The sequence below is a fragment of the Corvus cornix genome, chromosome 4 (assembly GCF_000738735.6).
Source record: "Corvus cornix cornix isolate S_Up_H32 chromosome 4, ASM73873v5, whole genome shotgun sequence".
NCBI lineage: Eukaryota > Metazoa > Chordata > Aves > Passeriformes > Corvidae > Corvus > Corvus cornix.
In genome coordinates this window covers 58,622,471-58,641,029 of record NC_046334.1, presented here as the reverse complement: position 1 = coordinate 58,641,029, position 18,559 = coordinate 58,622,471, and the positions used below count along the sequence as shown (strand labels likewise).

Here is an 18,559-nt window from a genome sequence, read left to right as displayed (position 1 = left end):
GGCTGTTAGAAGAGATTATATTTAAATCATTTTACTTTGTCCATTTTTAACCTAAGTATTTTTATATAATGAAATAAAAATTCTCATTGTTTTCTTGAGACATTTCTATTTTCATTTCTAGACAAATAAATATTGTGCTGTAAGCCACAGCTGAATTGTAGCTAAAGAAGAGAGTTTTAAATCTACATGGACCCCAAAAATTTTGGCCAATAATAAGCCTATAATAATTATACAACCAGCGTATCAAAACCAGTCATGCTTCCCATCTCTGTCATTATGAAAACTACATTTTTTCTCACAATTGCCTTTCCCTTCCTTGGCAGAAAGACTCACTATGCTAACCCTCAAATTTGAAGTAACATTGCAGTGGAAGGAAACTCCTAGATCACCAAGTAAAAATTCCTGCTGCCATAGATAACTCTGATAATGTCATCCATAAACTGTTCCAGCTCCATTCCCACTTGAAGGCCTTTCCACAGCCTCAAAGCTCTCATGGTCAGAAACTTTCCTCCATTATCCAGACTGACCTTTTATTCCTATGTGATGCCTTTCCACACAGATGTATTTGCAGGCAGTGTTCATATATCCTTTCTCAGCTTCCATTGTGTCAGATTAAATAATCCTTGCTCTGCCTGTGCAAATATTTTTTGATCAAACCAGGAGGATCATTTTAGACAAAAGTTCCTTTACCTAAGTTTCCTATAGCTAAGCAAACATTTTTCCTCTATTCATTTTAATATCCATTCCCAGTTCTAACTTAGTTGAACTTCCAGCACTATTCTTTTTACACCAGTAATGACTACCTTGAAAAAGCCAGGTTTATTTGCTGGTTACTTTTTCTCCTCACTGTAGGTTCCCCATTTATTTCTAATCTTTTTTTTCCTGATCTGTAAGACCTAACTCTAGCTTAGAAAAGAGCTTTCTGACAGTTTGCATTCTTCTGACATGAATAAATTCCCAGAGTCATTTGCACTTCGCTCCCAAGTTCCTCAGCCTGGGCTGACAACATTCACTTACTCCTTTAACATGTTGGGTTCCCTCTTGAAATTGTGAATCTTGGACTGAGTTCCCTTTGCACCACCTTCTTTGTAAATGACTAATGTCCAATCTAATATTGCAGTGACCAAATATCCCAAGATCTTGTGCTATCTAATTGCATTATCTTCTCACAACTTCACCCCCTTTAAGAGCTCAAAGTCATCTGAGTCATCGCTTGCTTGATGCCAAGATTACCTGGTAATATCCCAATGTGAAAGTGAGTCACAAATTTTCCCCACTCTCTTGTACACCTCTTCTGAGCCGGTCTGTAGCTCTGGATCTCAGGGAGTTGTCATCCTCAAAGAAAACTTCATTTTATTGAACATTGAGCAGGTGTTCCACCACTTAGCTTCCCTCATGCTGATTCTCTGTGCTCTCTTCACCCTCAGTTCATGCTCTCTGCTTTTAATACACTGTCATCTTGTTCTCTCCTGGAGTCTTTATCCCTAGATATTTACAATTTTTTTCCTCTCTTCTTGTGAAACTGGCTTCTATTCCTGTTTTCTTTCCTGCTATGTTGTCTTCTCTTCCTGTAGCTCATCTTCTCTCCTCAGTACAGAAAATATTTTGTCTGTTCCTTAGACACAAGACTGCTCCGTTATCCAAATTCTACTTCTGCCTTGGCCTTAAGTGTATGTACTTCTATGAAACATCTCTTCAATGGGTGTTTGGCTGTCCAGTACACTATGTATCTACAAGTTCTGACCTGCCTTGCAGTTTTGTCTCCATTTTTCTCCTTGCTGTTTTCAACTCTTTTGAATTACATTGTTATATATAGCCTTGAATTTTCTCATTCAAGAACATAATGCTGCATCTAGTTGACATCCAGTCACTAGTGATGTCCCCCAGGGATCAGTACTGGGTCCAGTCCTATTCAGTATTTTTACTGATGATCTGGTGAAAGGATTGTGTCTATCCTTACTAAATTCATGGGTAACACCATGTTGGGTGCGAGTGTCAATCTGCTGGAGGGCGGAAGGGCTCTGCAGAGGAGAGGCTGAATAAATAGGCTGAGAACACCAATATGTGGTTTAACGAGAGCAAGTGCTGGGTCCTACACTTTGGCCACAACAACCCCAGGCAGTGCTACAGGCTGGGGACAGAGCAGCTGGAAAACTGCCCAGGGAAGAAGGACCTGCAGGTGCCAGTTGACAGTGACTGAGCACGAGCCAGCTGTGCCCAGGTGGCCAAGAAGGCCAACAGCATCCTAGATTGTATCAACAATAGTGTGGCCAGCAGCACCAGGGCAGTGATTGACCTCCTGCACTCAGCACTGGTGAGGCCACACCTCAAATCCTGTGTTCAGTTTTGGGCCCCTCACTGCAAGAAAGACACTGACGTGCTGAAGAGACTCAAGAAAAGGGAGACAGAATTGGTCTGGAACAAAAGTCCTATGGGGAATGTCTGAGGGAGCTGGGGTTGTTTAAACCGGAGAAAAGGAGGCTCAGGGGTGACCTTATTGCTCACTACAACTGCCTGCAAGGAGGTTGTAGCTAAGTGGTGCTTGGTCTCTTCTCCCAGGTAACCAGTGATAGGACAGGAGGACATGGTCTCAAGCTCTGCCAGGGGACATTTAAAGAAGTTCTTGTATTTTTGGGGTAAGTTAACTGGCTTTTTTTGTTGCTTAGTGGTTTATTAGGTTGCATTTCATCATTTGTAGGTTCACAGGTTTGATCGTTGTTCTTTATGAGAAGTTCTAGTTATCATTTCTGGTTTAAAGGTAGTTTTGTATTTGAGTGGGGTGAAAGGTGAAAGGCTTTGTAGCTAAGGGATTTAGGTTTCCTGTCTTTAATTGCTGCTAATGAATACTCAGCTGTTGAAATGGAGAGAAAAGTAATAGAAATTGAAGTGACTAGTGACTGAGAGAGCCCAAAGAGCAGCAAGCTGCAGGACTTATCTGGGCATTCATGTGTTTTGTGTTTTACATGTTGACTATGTGAATAAACATCAGGCCTGTGATGTCCATGAGGGGTTACATGGGGAAATAACTTTTTTCATGAAATGACACCTGAAATAACTACAGAATCATAGAATCGGTTAGATTGGAAAAGACCTCTGAAATCATCAAGTCCAACCCATGGCTCAGCATGTCAACTAGACCATGGCAAAAAGTGCCACCTCCAGTTTTTTCTTAAACACCTCCAGGAACAGTGACTCCACCACCTCCCTGGGCAGCCCATTCCATGTTTAATCACCCTTACTGCAAATAAATTCCTCCTAATGTTCTTCACCATGGCCAAGTCCCACCCAGACATCCCTGTTTACTGTGCTTCCAGCACTGGGGTTTTTTATGATATGGAAAACCAAAGTGCAATACAGAATGTCCAAAAGCATTGGGGGTTTTTTATACATTTCTTTATTAAATGGGTAAATACCCACTTGTGTCCAAATTTCCAACTACATCTCAACAGCAAGCAGAAGAGATACTGTGGATTCAGAAGTGCAACCATATGATAAAAACTATTAGGAAGATAATGGTAACTGACTTTTATAACAACCATAGTTTAAACAAGGACTGTGTTACCATTACAGAGAGAAAACAGGCGACTTTGGTGACATCTTTGTGCATACAAATGAGGAAAAAAAATAGCCTAAGGCCCATTTTGTTTATTTATTATTGCCGTCTAAGCCATTATGAGATGCTGTGAGTTTCCACATAGCAGAGTCACACAGTGCAAATGTCATGAATTCCTTTTCCTTCCTAATTCAAAATTAAAAACATTAAAGTGCATTAAATTCAAGACATTATAATTTAAATGGAGATTTTATAAAGTCACTTTGGTAGTCAAGGCTATATTGGTATTTCTGTCCTATTTTTTAAGTGCTTATAAAACAGCCATAAATACTGCTCATTTTGGAACCTGCTATCCAAGTTTTCAAGCCACAATTGATCACTCATTATATCTTTTCCTGAAAATGGGGATCAGATCAATCTTTCATTTGGGTGAGGTGAGTTTTTGGATGTCAGTTATCAGAAGCACTGTGCCAGGATAGAAAAAATACATTTTAATGAAGTTCTAATGTAAAACAGAACTCTATTAAAATAATGCTCTTTGTAGTCTGCAAGAAAACAAAACCAGAACCCAAAACAATTGCTATAGTTTCTCAAGATATAATATACATTTGTAGGTTTTGGAAACAAGTTAAGAGCCAAGCCAGTAAAACAGTGAGAACATCTTTAGCTTGAATAACTGCTACTAAACTTCCCAGCTGCTACAGCTCCTACAGTTACTGAGGAGCTCTGTATCCACCAAAGCTGGAAGCAGGCAGGCTATGCATGCTCAGAGCATCTTTGTTCTGCATTTTGTTGTCCTGAATTCAAGAAAGCAGGCACCAATGCCACTTTCCAGTCGCTGATCACTCCCTAACCAGGCTTCTCCACATTTTGAACCACTCTACTGGGTGGAGAAAAAGAGTGGCATGAAGACTTGTATTTACAAGTTTTTTCACGTTTGTTTTTTTTCCTCAAGTTTTTTTTTCTAATTTTTCACCAAGCAGACTTTTACAGCAGATCCAGGAGTAAAGCTGTGTTGAATAACTTCAAAACCATCTAACAGAGGTCAGGAGAGGAGGATAGGATTATGGCCAGCTGCAGCACCCTCATGTTTGTCTCCTTTATTGTGCTGCTCACAGACCTGCTCAATCATATGGGAAAAAACTATCTTATTGGTACATGAAAAGCAAACGTCTCTGGACAGAGATATCTGCAGCTGGGAAGAGGACATTTATATCACCAAACTCAACTTAGAAACACATTTTTCAGGAAGACACAATAATATTTAGAAAATCCTGTTCAGTTCTTACAGAGGACCTCAGGTCAAAAATCACAGGGCAAGTAAGGGACAGAAATTTAAAAAAAAATCTCACTAAAACATGTGTGCTTGTTAATATTCTTTCTATAATTGTTATATATTGCTGTTGGCATTAAGAGGCCTCTGAATGAGTTTGGTCTCCACTGTATTCAGTGCTGCCTGAATGTAATGAAAATAAGGGCCACGGCCAAAGAGCTTGCATTTCAAATCCACTGATCAAAGTATACACTAGCAACAATATGCAAACTTTCAAGGTTTATTAACACCAAAACCAAAAAATTAAAAAATCTTTTAGAACTGAGCATGATGATCTTTTGACTCTGAATCTGGATTAGTTTTCAGTTTGGAAGACAAAATGTATTTTAATAAAGTCAAGAACACTTTCTACTCTCTAAGGAGGTATGCATTGAAGTGATTAAAAAAAGGCTCTGTGGGATAGTGAGCTTTCAACTGAATAGGTGAAGAATCTTATTCTGAGATCTTTTGAAATGGAACAGCAGCTTGGATAAATTGATATCTCTCACAAAAATATAACAGTGCAGTTAATTAACAGATTCTGATACACAAAAAAATAAAACATGACAAATGATACAGTTTCAGGACCGCTTTCAGGGGTTTTTTATAATCATTTTTTGTAAATATAATGTTTATCTTATAAATATGTCAATATGGCCCTAAGAAATGTTGAACTGTAGGGCCAGTCAAATTATCATTGAAGATATACTCTCATCTATTGCCCTTTTCCCTTGTTTGTGGTTTATTCTTGATAATAGTTTTAGTAGATAGTAGTTAACTATGTACATCTCATAAACTATTTACTTTGTCTTAAGATTACTTAGTGTATTCAATTGTTTACAAATATTGTTTCTATATCTTGCCCAGATGCGTATTTGTTTGCTTGTTTTAAACTGAGCTCTAAACAGTTTTACTATCACCTTGCAGCTATGAAATGTGTTTGCAAGGTTAGAGAAGTGGCTATATTTAGAAAAGTAAATCAGCCTTCAGTTGATTTTTCTTTTCAGAAGAAAAAAACTAAATTCACATGTCACGAAAAGGTGGAAGAGCTGCTCGTAACAGAGAATCCTCTTTCTACAGGGAGATTGTTCAAATTCCTTCAGTCTAAGAATTTGTGCATGTACAATTTGTTTAAATATTCTCTGCCCCACTCCTCCTTCAATGAGGATAAGGCTTCCTTGCTCTTCTTGTTCATCCATTAAGCCCTTCTACTACTTTTGCTTTCTTCCCTGCTTGTCAGGCTGGACCATTCTTGAGCTTGGAGGAGGTGATATTGAAAATCAACCAGCCCTTAGGGACTGCTCATGTATTCAGTACCATGTCCCATGGGACCCTTCCAAATAGGTCTTTGAACAAGACAAAATCTGTTATGAAGTTCAGAATTGTGATACTGATCTTGGCACTTCTCCCACCTCTCACAACCCTGAATTCCACAGCTCATGGTCACTGAAGACAAGGTTGCCCACAACTTTCATGTTTGTAAGTATCAGGTCTGTCAGGGTGTCTCCCTTTGTTGGCTCTTCTACCAGTCACATCAGGAAGTCACCATCCCTGCGCTCCAGAGACCTCCCAGATTACTTGTGTCCTGCTGTGTTGTGTCCAGCAGATATCAGGGTGGTTGGAGTCTTCCATGAGTACCAGGGCATGCAAACACAAGACTTCTTCCAGCTGTCTGCAGAAGGCTTCTTCTGTTCTTCCCAGTCAGGCTGGCACTAGCAGGCACCCCACTCAAAAACACCCACATTATTATTCCTGCTAATCCTAACTTGCAAGTTCTGAGCTGTCTCATCATCCATGCCAGGGCAGAGCTCTGTGCATCCCTGCTGCTCTCAGACAGAATTCCCTCCATCCCCTGGGATGGTCCTTCCTGAAGAGCCCCTATCCATCCATGGCAGCGCTCCGGCCGATGCTCTGGTTCAGCCCAGATCTGTGCTTGCATGAACACAAATATGCTGTTAAACAACTGAGCCACTCCAAGGCCTAAGGCACCATAAATTTTTGTCTAAGCTTTATGTCCCTTCATGAATTAGGGCAATTCAGGCAGCAGGCAACATTCTTGTTAACAGTTCATTTTCTCTCAATCTCCTGTCAGGAAACAGCTTACAGGTCTTCCTGATGATCCTCTAGAAGAAATCATAGTTACACAGAGAATTTTACAAACAATAAATTCCTGGGGAACAAAAGAAAAAAAGACTGAAACACTGTTGCAGGACACCGAGTCAACAAATAGGAAATTTTATTGCTGTACATGCACCCTCATTCATTGTCTTTCCTGGTCCTGGTATAACAGTGGTAGAGTGAAATAAGTGCTGTTTACACACATTTTCAATCATGGCTTAGGTCAGTTCTCCATTTCTGGAGCGTAAGTGCTCTTTGGAAGCTGTTTAATTCACTGCTACCTGAGTCATGGCCATTTGCCTATGTGATACACAGCATGGTCAAGAAATGCTTCCTGGATACTTCCTACATCAACATGTGGAACACAGACTCTGGTGACCTCATACTTCAAATTCTGTACTCAAAAATCTAGAGATATTTATGACTGAATGGCCTTTGGGGGGTGGGGGGGGGATTAAATACACATTGTTGCACTATTAAGCAGTCAAATACTTACTGTCCCAAGAAAGTATGGGAGTAAACATTCAGCCTATGCAGTCTCCTCCATCATATGTCAAAGCAAGCCATAAAAATTGACCTGCAAAACACCTATAAGTTAGTTTAAAAAAACTGGCTAACTGCAAATAGCCAGCTAAGAAAAAAAGCACTGATCTGTGGTGAGTGTTCCCAGCTGCTTATCCTTTACCACAAGGCACAAGTGAAGCTCTTTCCACTTGGATGAGAGTAACCTCTTGCCTCGTGAAGGGATGTGCTGCACAAACCCCACTCACTCACCCACAACATCAGCAAAGGAACATCTCACTGCTAGGAGTGATGACAGCCACATCTAGCCCAGCAGTCACTGCACTTGCTCAGTGTGTTTACAACCTTAAGCACACGTATTTTACCCAGGATTATTATTGTCTTGATTACTGTACAGAAAATACACTTTCCTGGACCTTTTTCTGTTGAAATATATCACATTCACCCGTGATCATAAACATGGAAGTCAGCAAGGAGTGTTGCAATTATCACAGTGAAAGAGAACATAATTTCATTGATCCCAGCACCCAGTCCATCTGCTACCACCAGGATATGGTGCTTCAGAGAGCAAAAAGACACTGTTCTTCCTCTGCCCCCCACTGCCTATTAACTTGCAACCCAAACCCCAAGTTTGGCAATCCTTCTCGTCACAACAAAGGTTACTGCAAAAATCTCAAACTTTCCTAATTTAGCCTAAGAGCAGTGATACATATTATAAACTCCAGAAAATACTCCAACATTGTATTCCAACACTGCTCTGGACTCTTTGAAGCTCTGCACCTTGCAGACTGGCTTGCAAAGGAAACAGAAAAGCAGGATTAATAAGTGAGCAACAGGTGATTTGTACACAATGGTGGAATAAAGCCTATCTGGTAACATAAATTGCTTACAGAATGATCCTCTGAAGACAAGTAAAAACACACAAAATAAATGTTTAATATTTGCTTATTAATGTCTACAGCTTTTTCCTGACTGACTACAAAGAGATGCCATTTAAAGTGGATATACCCAATGAGCTCAACTCTGCAACTCTGTTGTTTTCCTGTACAGTGCAGAGTGATCCTAAACTGCAATTTTTTCTTTTTTGATCTTCAAGTTTTAAGCAAGAAAAGCATTTTCAAGCATTTTTTGGTCTTTTAATTCAGTTGCACTTTCTGCTCCCTATTGTTTAAATTATTCATAGCAAATTGTGCAGATTCAGATGTCAGCAAGTCATTGGCTAAATAATAAATTCAGTAGGACTCTGCAGCCTCTCTCATAACATATCAGAAACATCCTATACCCAGGCAGGAGTGATCATTCATTTTCAAGTAACATCTGAAGCTGGACTCATTCTTTAATGACTTCAAAGCTACTTAATGTGCTAAATGAACAGGTATTAGATGGTCATGTTTAAAAAAATTGGTTAGATCTGACTGTTATTCCCAGCTGAAATCAGTTGACATAAGAATACATGGGCCTCTACCCCAACAGAGCACTGTGACAGAAGGACCCCTTATAAGGGGTGAGGAAGAGCCTTCAGGTATTGTCTTCGTTGGAAGCACAAGCTCACCATGTGCCATCACAACCTCTGCACACCCTCTGAGGACCAAGCTCCTTAGGACACCTCCATCACCAGTGGTTGTCTGCAGGCTGGCTACATGGCACCTCTGGAGACAGCTGGTGGGCTGGCACATGAATTCACAGCCCCTGGACACTGGTCTTGCTGAGAACTATAGGTATGTGCTCAAGTACTTTCCTAGCACATGAGAGTACACCAGGCTCACAGGAGAAAACATATAAAGCAAATCCTCCTATCCAGAGGGATTTATAATCTGAAAGACTGGATGGACATTTCAGAGTGTTTTATGTCCTGGGACACGTTAGAGGGAGATGGGAGAATGTGAAACAAATAAAGGGTGAAAAATAATTTTCCCATTAATCAGTTTAAGGGCATAAAATGACATCCATATATCATGGATGCCTAATTCTTGTCTCTAAATAAGGTATTTGTATGGGAACATGGCCAGTTAGGCAGCTGCCTGGTCACCCGTGGATGAGAGCAACTGATTTATGTGAGCACACTGTGCATTTACACACATGAATTACACATTTACTCAGACAGTACATGTCTGGGTTTGAAAGCCCAGATCCCAGCTTGCAAAGAACTAGGGGAGGCCTCTGAACAAATAATTGATAAACTAAAATCCTTTTGCTGTCAGATGGGCTGGGGATGCCCAGTGTAACTATGGGAGGTATCTCACAGGCAGCTCAAAGAGAACCTGACCCCGGGTAGCTGAATACTGTTCCCAGAAGTGGCTGCCTAAGGCACACAAAGAGAAGCAGAACATCAGGCTTGCTTTATGTATCAGTCTTTTTCTGTACCCCATGAGTCCATGTTTTCCTCACAGCCTTGTCTAGTTTTGAATAAAATACAAAATTATCTCCAAAATTAGACCAATCGATGCACAGAAAACACTCTGAGAACACTGTTTGACCCTAACTCCTGACTGAATGCTCACAACATATTTAGCTCAACCATTTGCAAGTTTGAACAAATGCTCTACTTTCCACTAGTCTTGCAAAGTGCTCCTAAATTTAACTCTGAGTCAACACTGTACAACTGCACATTTAAGTTAACCTGCATAGTCAGCTTATAAATTTTTAAGAAGATTATCCTTCTCTAACAGTGAATGTAAATGCAAGTTGTTTGAACAAAGGCACTAATTTATCAGTTATAACAATGAATGCACCTCTTTGTCTACTTCTGACTGTGAAATACGCATTTGTCATTGAGATAAATGGAGATTGATGACAAAAAATATGTGTAAAATGCAGACTAAAAATCAGAAGTCCAGGACAGTCTGGTATGAACGGCCATTGCTCCAGCAACATCAGAGGTATTACGGCCATTTTTTGTAGCTAAGATCTGGCTGTTAGCTTCTAACATCTCAAGATACTTTTGTGATGTGCAATCCTTATGAACTTTCCACATAGTGCTGACTTTCTTTTGGTTTGGAATAATGAGAACACATTGTTTATGCTTTCACTCTGTCTACAAATATGTCTCCTGTGCAGTCAACAAGTTTTTCTTGTGCTTATTGGTATTGAAGTTATTTATGAGTCTTCACAAGTATAGGCTTGTGTTAGAAAAAAGAGAAGCATCATTGTTGCTTCTAGTCTTGACCTACAATGCAGAAAAAAGAAAAGAGCTTTATTTAAGAAATATTTGGGGGAAAAAAGGCAGAATGAAATAAATTAAATAATGGATATTCCATGAAGGACCTCCATAGAAGTAAAGGGAAAAGACACGGGAAAGAAAGAGACAAAGAAAGAGTTTAGAATAGTGATGCCACATTTTCATAAAATAATAGTTTACTCAAAGTCAGCTTGCATGTGTTCTGCACAAGGTCACATTCAGAATCACAGAAAAATGAGCAAATACCGCATTTGTGAGAGCCTTCCCTCATAGTGTCACTGTGTTCTGAGCACCTTTGTGGGATCTCTGATGTAATCTAAGGCCCCATTGAACCAAATGCTGTGTTGACAATGACCTCTCATGAGGGGTTTTGCAGTGAAAGAATCAGAATGGACACACTTCTACTCTCAACACTACCCATGACCCATGCATGCAAAATCCACTACAACCAGTTTTCTCAACTCCTAAACTTCCTGCCTTTCTTCCAGCATTGGTGATTGCAACAACTGCAAAAAGTAGACCCTGCCCTTGCTTTCAATCCTGTGTCAAATAATTATTCCTGTCAAATAAATAGAGCATTTCTTCAAACACAATTTTTCTCATCAGCTGTCTCAGCTGCACTTATTCTTACTTAATGTGCAGGATCTTTCAGTGAACTCCAGTAATCTATTTTAAATTTATACTCACTGACAAAATTTAATTAAATCCTTTTCTATTATTAATTTTATTATTATTATTTAATTAATTATATGCACTGTTCCCAGAAGTGGCTGCATAAGGCATGCAAAGAGAAGCAGATGAGATGAAGAAGAGAAGAAGATGAGACACCCATGGACTTCAGCAACACTGATCAAGTTCTTTGACATATACAAAAAAGCAGAGAGAGAGAAAGTGTAGATGCATGCAATTATTCTCCTTTTCATATCCAAATTTATGACTAAGGGAATAAATAGGGCCCCAACCATCTTGAAGAGGTAGAAGGGACAAGAAGGCTCACCTGTTCTAGTTTTGAGATGATCCACTGAAGTCAGCTGGATATCCCACTGAGATACTTCCATAGGAATAAACCCAGATTACACTTCGTCAGGATGCACACACTAAGGAAAAAGAGCACATATCCTCTGCTAATTGAGCACAGGAAGAGAAGGTTTAGTTGTAGAAAAACCACAAAAATATTTCCACCTACCTTTTAACACAGGGAAACCCTAGGAATCCTGTCTCATTTTAGACCAGGTGAAGAAGTACTACACTGGGTATATCAGCAAGCAGCAAAGGTACCTTCCTCAGCACTGATGGTCAGAAATGCATTTTTAAATCTCCCAAACCTTTCCCCATTATATGCTGTGATTTCCACAAGAGACCTGTCTCAGAGCACACGAACCAGACCTCTTTCAGATGAAGACAAACCCAAAGATGTGTTTCAGCCGCTAACGAGTGTTCAGCCTACAAGACCAGGCTGTAACTAGCACAAAGTCCCCAAAACCGCACGTAGCACAGAGGTCAGTGCAGGTTATTTCACTCAGCAGATCCACTCCTAATGGAGCACAGTACTTGCTAATGTAGAAAGAGTCATGTTCAACCACTGCACAAAGGGACAATGACAAGTGGGGACAAGGCTGATTATAGTCAGCCAAAATCAACTGTCAAGCCCGAACAAGCTTGTGATGAAGTACAGCTAATGTAATTATCACCTTAGGGTCCACAGAGAAGGGCACTGATAGAGTAGAAGACAAATGGGCCGGTAAGCAAGAGTCAGAGTAAAAAGCAAGGATTCCCAAACTGAAGGCTGTGATCAAGTCAGCTGTGTGGTGACAGTGAGAAAAACTGCAGTTAGTCAAAATGTAAGGTAGCGCAGCCCACAGAATGTAAGAGAGCAGTTACTTGAGCAAGGAACACAGTCCACTGTTTATGCTAAATAACATAAACTGGTAGTTCCTTAATTCCTTTGAAAGAAATAACTATGAGGAGACCCATCTTTCTTTAAATTCTCTATTCCGTTTTGTCCCTGATCTCATATTACATTTTCATCATGAAGGCTACAAGTTTTTTTCTGCAATTCCCAAGACAGGGATGTTGGTTTTTGCTTTGACATTACTAGTAAACCACACATGAATTTATAACAGCTCCCACATCTAAAGCAGACCACAGAAGAAATTACCCTCACACAAACATCTTTTTTTCCTTGATATCTGATACCATAAACCTGTTACTTCCCTCATGGATCAGAGGTCTTTGGGGAAAAACAAAATGGACAAGAATTTCTAAGGAAAAAGAAAAGTACAGTTTCTACTGGAGAACTTTTTAGAGTTCTTATTGCATTATAAAGAAGAAAACTAACCATAAAGCATTGTATTTGTAGGTCACCTTTAAAGAGTAAATAACAATTATATATACTTCATCATCCTGAGTTCTGCATATCATGTTGATGTTCCTCAGTTCATCTGTCTTTCATACTGAGAGGACTCGTCCATCATCTAGTCATACACAAGCCTGTCATATGGGGGTGATAGAAGTTATCTTCAAGGTAACTCACTGACACTTCTTAATTAAATATCTTGAAATATTGCATATTATTTTCCTGTACCACCACTGGAGACAATGGTAATTACATGGTGATTCCCAGAAACATTTTATGAATCCTCAATTATTGTGCAACTAGCTGGATTTGACATTAATGCTGCTAGTCTACAATGAATTATTTCTGGTAAAATATTTGAAATATTCAGCCACCTTTTCTGAGTTATCCAAGACTGTCCGTTCTCTGAAGTTACTCAGTTTGTTTATGCAAAATATCCAATGACTAGATATTTGAAAAATTCCTGATGATTTTGACTGGGTGATTTCCAAGGTAACAACAAGTTGCAACACATCCTTAAAACAGCCATCCTAAATTAATAAATATTTGCTCTTATAAACATTCATAAGACGTGTGAACTCAAGGACACAAATTCCTCACATTTTCATTATCTTTCTTACCAAAAGGCATACAGATGTAGCAAGTGTTGCTTTATTAGGTGAATGTAGGGCCTGTTCTGCAGCATCCAGAGCCTGCCAAAGAATTCATACATTTCTAGATTTCCAAGTATAAGAGTGGTTCACATTTCTGCCTGTCCAACTCCTTCATGAAATTTTGGTGCCAACCAGAAACTTCTTCCAGGGAACTGACAGCCAAAAAGCATTTTTAAAAATACAAATACTCTTGTCCCCCTGCAAATCTGATCATTTGATGAGCATTGCTTTATATGCTCATTCCAGTTACCACATCCTGTTTATTGTCGGTGCTATTTCTGACCATGCAATTTATTGATATTTATTATGTTTGTTACAAATGGATCTTGCAATTTCTCTGGAGTTTTCTTCCTCTTGTTTCTTCCACTGAAAAGTGCAGTTCATCCCAGGGTGTGTCACAGGCAAGGTGCTTTCTGGAAAGACAAGCAATGGATGAGGCAGTTCAGAAAGAAATTAGCAGACAAGGACAATATAAAACTTACTTTGATACTTGGAAAGAGTTCTGTCCTCCTAAAAATTCAAAATCTCATTTTATCCCCTCATTTTCACTAATTATAATTGCAGGACATAAATCCACACTAGTGTCCCCAAGGGTCTCCTCCAGATATTTTGCTTCCATGTGCTGTGAGGCTATTTTCTCCTTTCAGTTTCCATCTCTCTTATTCTCTCTAACTCCTGTTATTTGCTTTACCACTTCTCTGCTAAGCTCCAGGTCCCAGCAGACTCTCCCCCTCCAGTACTTTATTTGCTTTAATATGCTTCTTGCCTGAAAAAAATGTTATCTGGTTTCCTCCACTTCCACTAATTTTCTTCTTCTCTTCATCCTAAACATCACTATTTCCTGAAGCACATTAAGCCAGCTGAATATTTAACTGCCAAAATACAGTCTCAGCTATGCACTTCATTTTTCTTCTCATCCCCTTTTTCAAATGTTTCAGTGTTTTCCTGCTCTCATGGCTGAATTACCAGTTTAAATATATCACCACTATTGTTGACCCTGGCAAATGAGGATATTGAAACACTTCTGCACTGCCCATGGGTTCTCTGCCCCTGTCACTCAGCCATCAATCATGAAGTCCAACCATTGTGCTCCACCAGATCGTGCACACAGCTTAGGGGGCTCTCTCTGACTGTCATCAATATTGCCCATCCTTGAAAGACCTCAGCCATGTTTTGAAAGGTATCTTCTAGATGTTTCCTCTGCTAAACCAGTCACACTCTGTGTTCCTAATCCCAGTACCTTTGCCACAGTGTCTGCTTTTACTTTACAGAGTGCACCACGACTTACTTCACAGAGTACAGGCAGGGAATGCTTATCACCTGCAGAAGTGTTATGATCATTTCCTTCTGACATTTTATGCTATTAAGTGGCATAAACTATGATGAAATGCCATCATTCAAATACAGCAACAAAACAAAGCTGACTCTAAACATGAGCTGACTACAGAGTGTGTGGAAAACGCCCCCACTTTATCAGCAAATAGTGGAAAAGTAGTTGATAATTTATGTCATAGCATTCAAAGTTTCTGAAGTCATACATTATTCATGGAAAAAGCCATCTACTTGTGTCTTTAAAAAAGACACACTAAAAAGTACAATGTTAAAAATAGATGGCATTTTATTGGAGATCATAATTATTTAAAAAGTTGGCAACAGGGCTTTTTAGTTCCTAAAATGACCTTTCAAGATTAAATGAGGAAAAGAGAAGCTTCTCTGAGGAAGAAGCTGTGAAAAACTCCAGTGCATAAAGAAGGCATTTACCTTTAATCTGAATTTTAGTATATTCTCCAATGAGAACAGAGACCAGTAAAATCACATTCAGAAGTACTACTAAATAGCAGTGTAGGTCTGCCGAATGACAGAATTTGTAACCTTGTTGTGACCAAAATTGTCATGATACATCTGTAATTGGGAAATGCAAACTTTTCCTGGGCAGTAAATGAGAAATGCACAAATATATTGAAGATCATAAACATGAGCAGAGAGCAATCCCTGAGTACCATTTACCTGTCTCAGTGTTGCCACATATATTATCAGTAAACAGATTTGCTTTCATTTCCCTTAACCAGTGTTCACTCTTCTGCTTACTTTCCCCCTAAGTAAAGACCATGTGAAAATATTGGTAGTGTTACAATTTAAATCAACAGTAAAAGCATAATTAGAAGTGCACAAACAGTTGGCCAAAATTACGCAGGAAAGGAGTTAGCAGTCCTGCACTACCTTTTGAGTGACCCTTCCCTGCACTTATTTCACTGTTTCAGAGGTGTGTTCTGTGTGGTCAGTCTTTGGTGAAGGTGCTGGGACTCCAAGTATGACCTTCTACATTTACTGGGCAAGATCCAAGGGTGGATGAATGAGAGAAACCACCAGTCATGGGATGACCAGGATGATATGCAAAGATATGATGACAACTGATTACTTAACCCTTTGCCTTTATCCTTTTCCTGCCTAAAGCAGAGTCAGCTCCTCAGAGGTGTTGCAGAAGAGGTAGAACTCAAAGAGCATTAGAATGCACAGCAAAAGGAAGTAGCTTGTTCCCTTGTTAAGGCCAACTCCAGGAAAGTATCCTTGTTCAGAGAGGATGCTAAGTGCCTTGTTAAAGAGGTTGGTGGGACTGAAAAAAATGCTTGAAGTTAAGCATATTGTTAAATGCTTTCTAGACTTAGGCTATTTCTGACTAATGCCACGTTGTTGGAGGTTTCATTCCTTGGAGACAGTGCAAAAAGACACACAAGGCTCTTGGCTCTGCAAAGAAGGGATAACTCTTTGTCCCAGTGCACTTCTTCTCTGCATGAAGCGAGTTCCAGAGAAGAAACCAAGTATTTCACCTTTATTTAAATTTATTCTCCTGTTTATATTAAACAAATCTAAATCAGTGCATTGATTATATAACTACTTTCCTCTGGAGAAGTTGCCTCCTGTTTACAGCTGACTAAATGGGAGGTGGGAAATCTGTAACAGAGCAACTTCAAAAATGAATGAGAAGAACAGAGGTGCAGTGAGCAACTCACTGGCTCCAAAGAGAGCTGACTTATAGAAAGATAAATCTGGGACACAATCAGCATGTTCACAAAATTCAGTCTCCTGCTGGATAACTAAAAGGAATGATATTGTCTAGCGAATGTCTAATATCCCTGTTACCAGCAGTGATCAGGGTAGCAAACTCTGCAGGCAGTAGAGACAATATGCAGGCAGTAGGCACAGCATGTGTGGCTACAAACATATACTACAACAGTAGAATAATAACTTTAACCTCTGCCTTCAAAAAATATCACAAATTCTATTTTTTTTTTCTATTCCAATAGGTCGTTATTCACAGGAAACATTCTGCATGAAAAAGTATAAACATGGCTTTAATGCAACAATATTGCATTGTCAGCTCTTGGTAATAGGTTTAATTTTAACTCAGGAAAGCCACAAAAACAAATCAAGCTTTTTGTGTCCCTTTGCATTCTTATGGTTACAAATGAGATTTCCAGCAGCTTGAATTCCAGTGCATGGTGGCTGCACATTGAATCATTAATTACCTACCTTCTGGTAGAAAAAAAATCAGATTGAAACCCTAAGCTGTGGTTTGTATCTTTTTAAAGAAATCCCATCTGTTAGTTTCTATTCCAGAACATTTAGAAATGCTTGCCTGAGGGGAAAAAACCCTAAAAGTAAAAATGTCATTGCAGTAGTAGGACATGGGGTTACCTCCCACTATGTTTTAAATTCAGTGCTGCAGTTCTGGCCCTCAAACCCATCTTGTACAGTGACAGGTCTGAGCTGCAATACTGAACTTACACAGGTTTGGGGAGCCAAAACTTTATGTTTCTTCACATAGGTCAAAGCACAGCTAAAAAAATGCCTGTAGGGAGTGGTAAAGAAAAAAGGGCAGATGAAACCAAAAGGGCACTTAAGCTCTTTGTAAGAACATGAGGCTTTGAAAATATAAAGAAAACATTATCATTTAGAACAAAGAAGAAAGTTTCTCCTGCAATTTATGTTGGCGTCTGTGCCAGGGAGAGCGCTGAGCACTCAAGGGTCTCTGTGCTAAGCACTGTGTAAACTCACAAGTAGATAGTCCCATCTTTGGAAAGTTTTCAGTCTAGGCCCTTTCCTTCTCTGCCTTTTGCACATATCAAGTTATGCCTCCTCATTTAATGGCAAAGAAGTGCTGTCAAGCTAGATAAAGCAAAATGCCTGCTGTGCTTACCATCTCTTTCAGAACACATTTTATAATCCACAACAATAAAGTATAATTTATGCATTTTTATCAAACTCTGCATTATTTTAATAACATCTGCAAAGATCAGATTGCAATATGTTCTGGGAGATATTGTTTTGCCCTGAGTTCATAAAATGTTATATTTTTCAGTTAGATCTCCTGCCACAATTTTATGTGCAGTTATGAGTAATTTTTTATCTATTTTGCCAGATCTTGTTTTGAGTAGTAAGAGTTCTCAAAACCAGATGATTTGCAAAACTTTCTTTAGTGGTCTGTGACTATTGATTTAAAGCAGAACAGAATCAATGACCATAGCTCATTCATTGGATGTCTTTCTTGAAAGGACATATCAAAAAAAACAGTCTTTTCATAAGCTTTTAATTTGTTTAAGTAAACCCTGCTGTGATGGAGGACTGTGCTCAAGCGAAAGCTTTTCCAGCTTTTCTATAGATTGTGCTAAAAAGGATTTCCCACTGAAAGATAGACTATCCACTCTTCTCACAAGCAATTTTTTTCTCTCATGAAGGAAAAGCAGGCACCTGGAGCAACCACTTGGATCAGTTCAAAGGTGAATAGGTGCATCCTTTATCCCTGTCCAAACTAGTGTTGTATCGCAGCACTTTCAGGCACTGATGAGACTTCCAGGGGCTATCCCCA

The 18,559-nt window shown here is 39.4% G+C and overlaps 1 long non-coding RNA gene across 4 annotated transcripts in view; it reads right to left on the bottom strand.

The window, feature by feature from the left end:
• Positions 1–3,376: 3,376 nt before the first annotated feature.
• Positions 3,377–18,559, bottom strand: part of LOC104690726 — a 143,359-nt gene continuing 128,176 nt past the window's right edge. For 3 of the 4 annotated variants that reach the window (XR_005601804.1, XR_005601807.1, XR_005601806.1), the window contains exons 7-9: positions 11,681–14,105; positions 7,480–7,560; positions 3,377–6,988 (exon numbers count right to left, since the gene is read on the bottom strand). This is a non-coding gene — a long non-coding RNA (uncharacterized LOC104690726). The remainder of the gene's footprint in view (positions 6,989–7,479; positions 7,561–11,680; positions 14,106–18,559) is intronic. The other variant, XR_005601805.1, reaches the window with a different exon arrangement.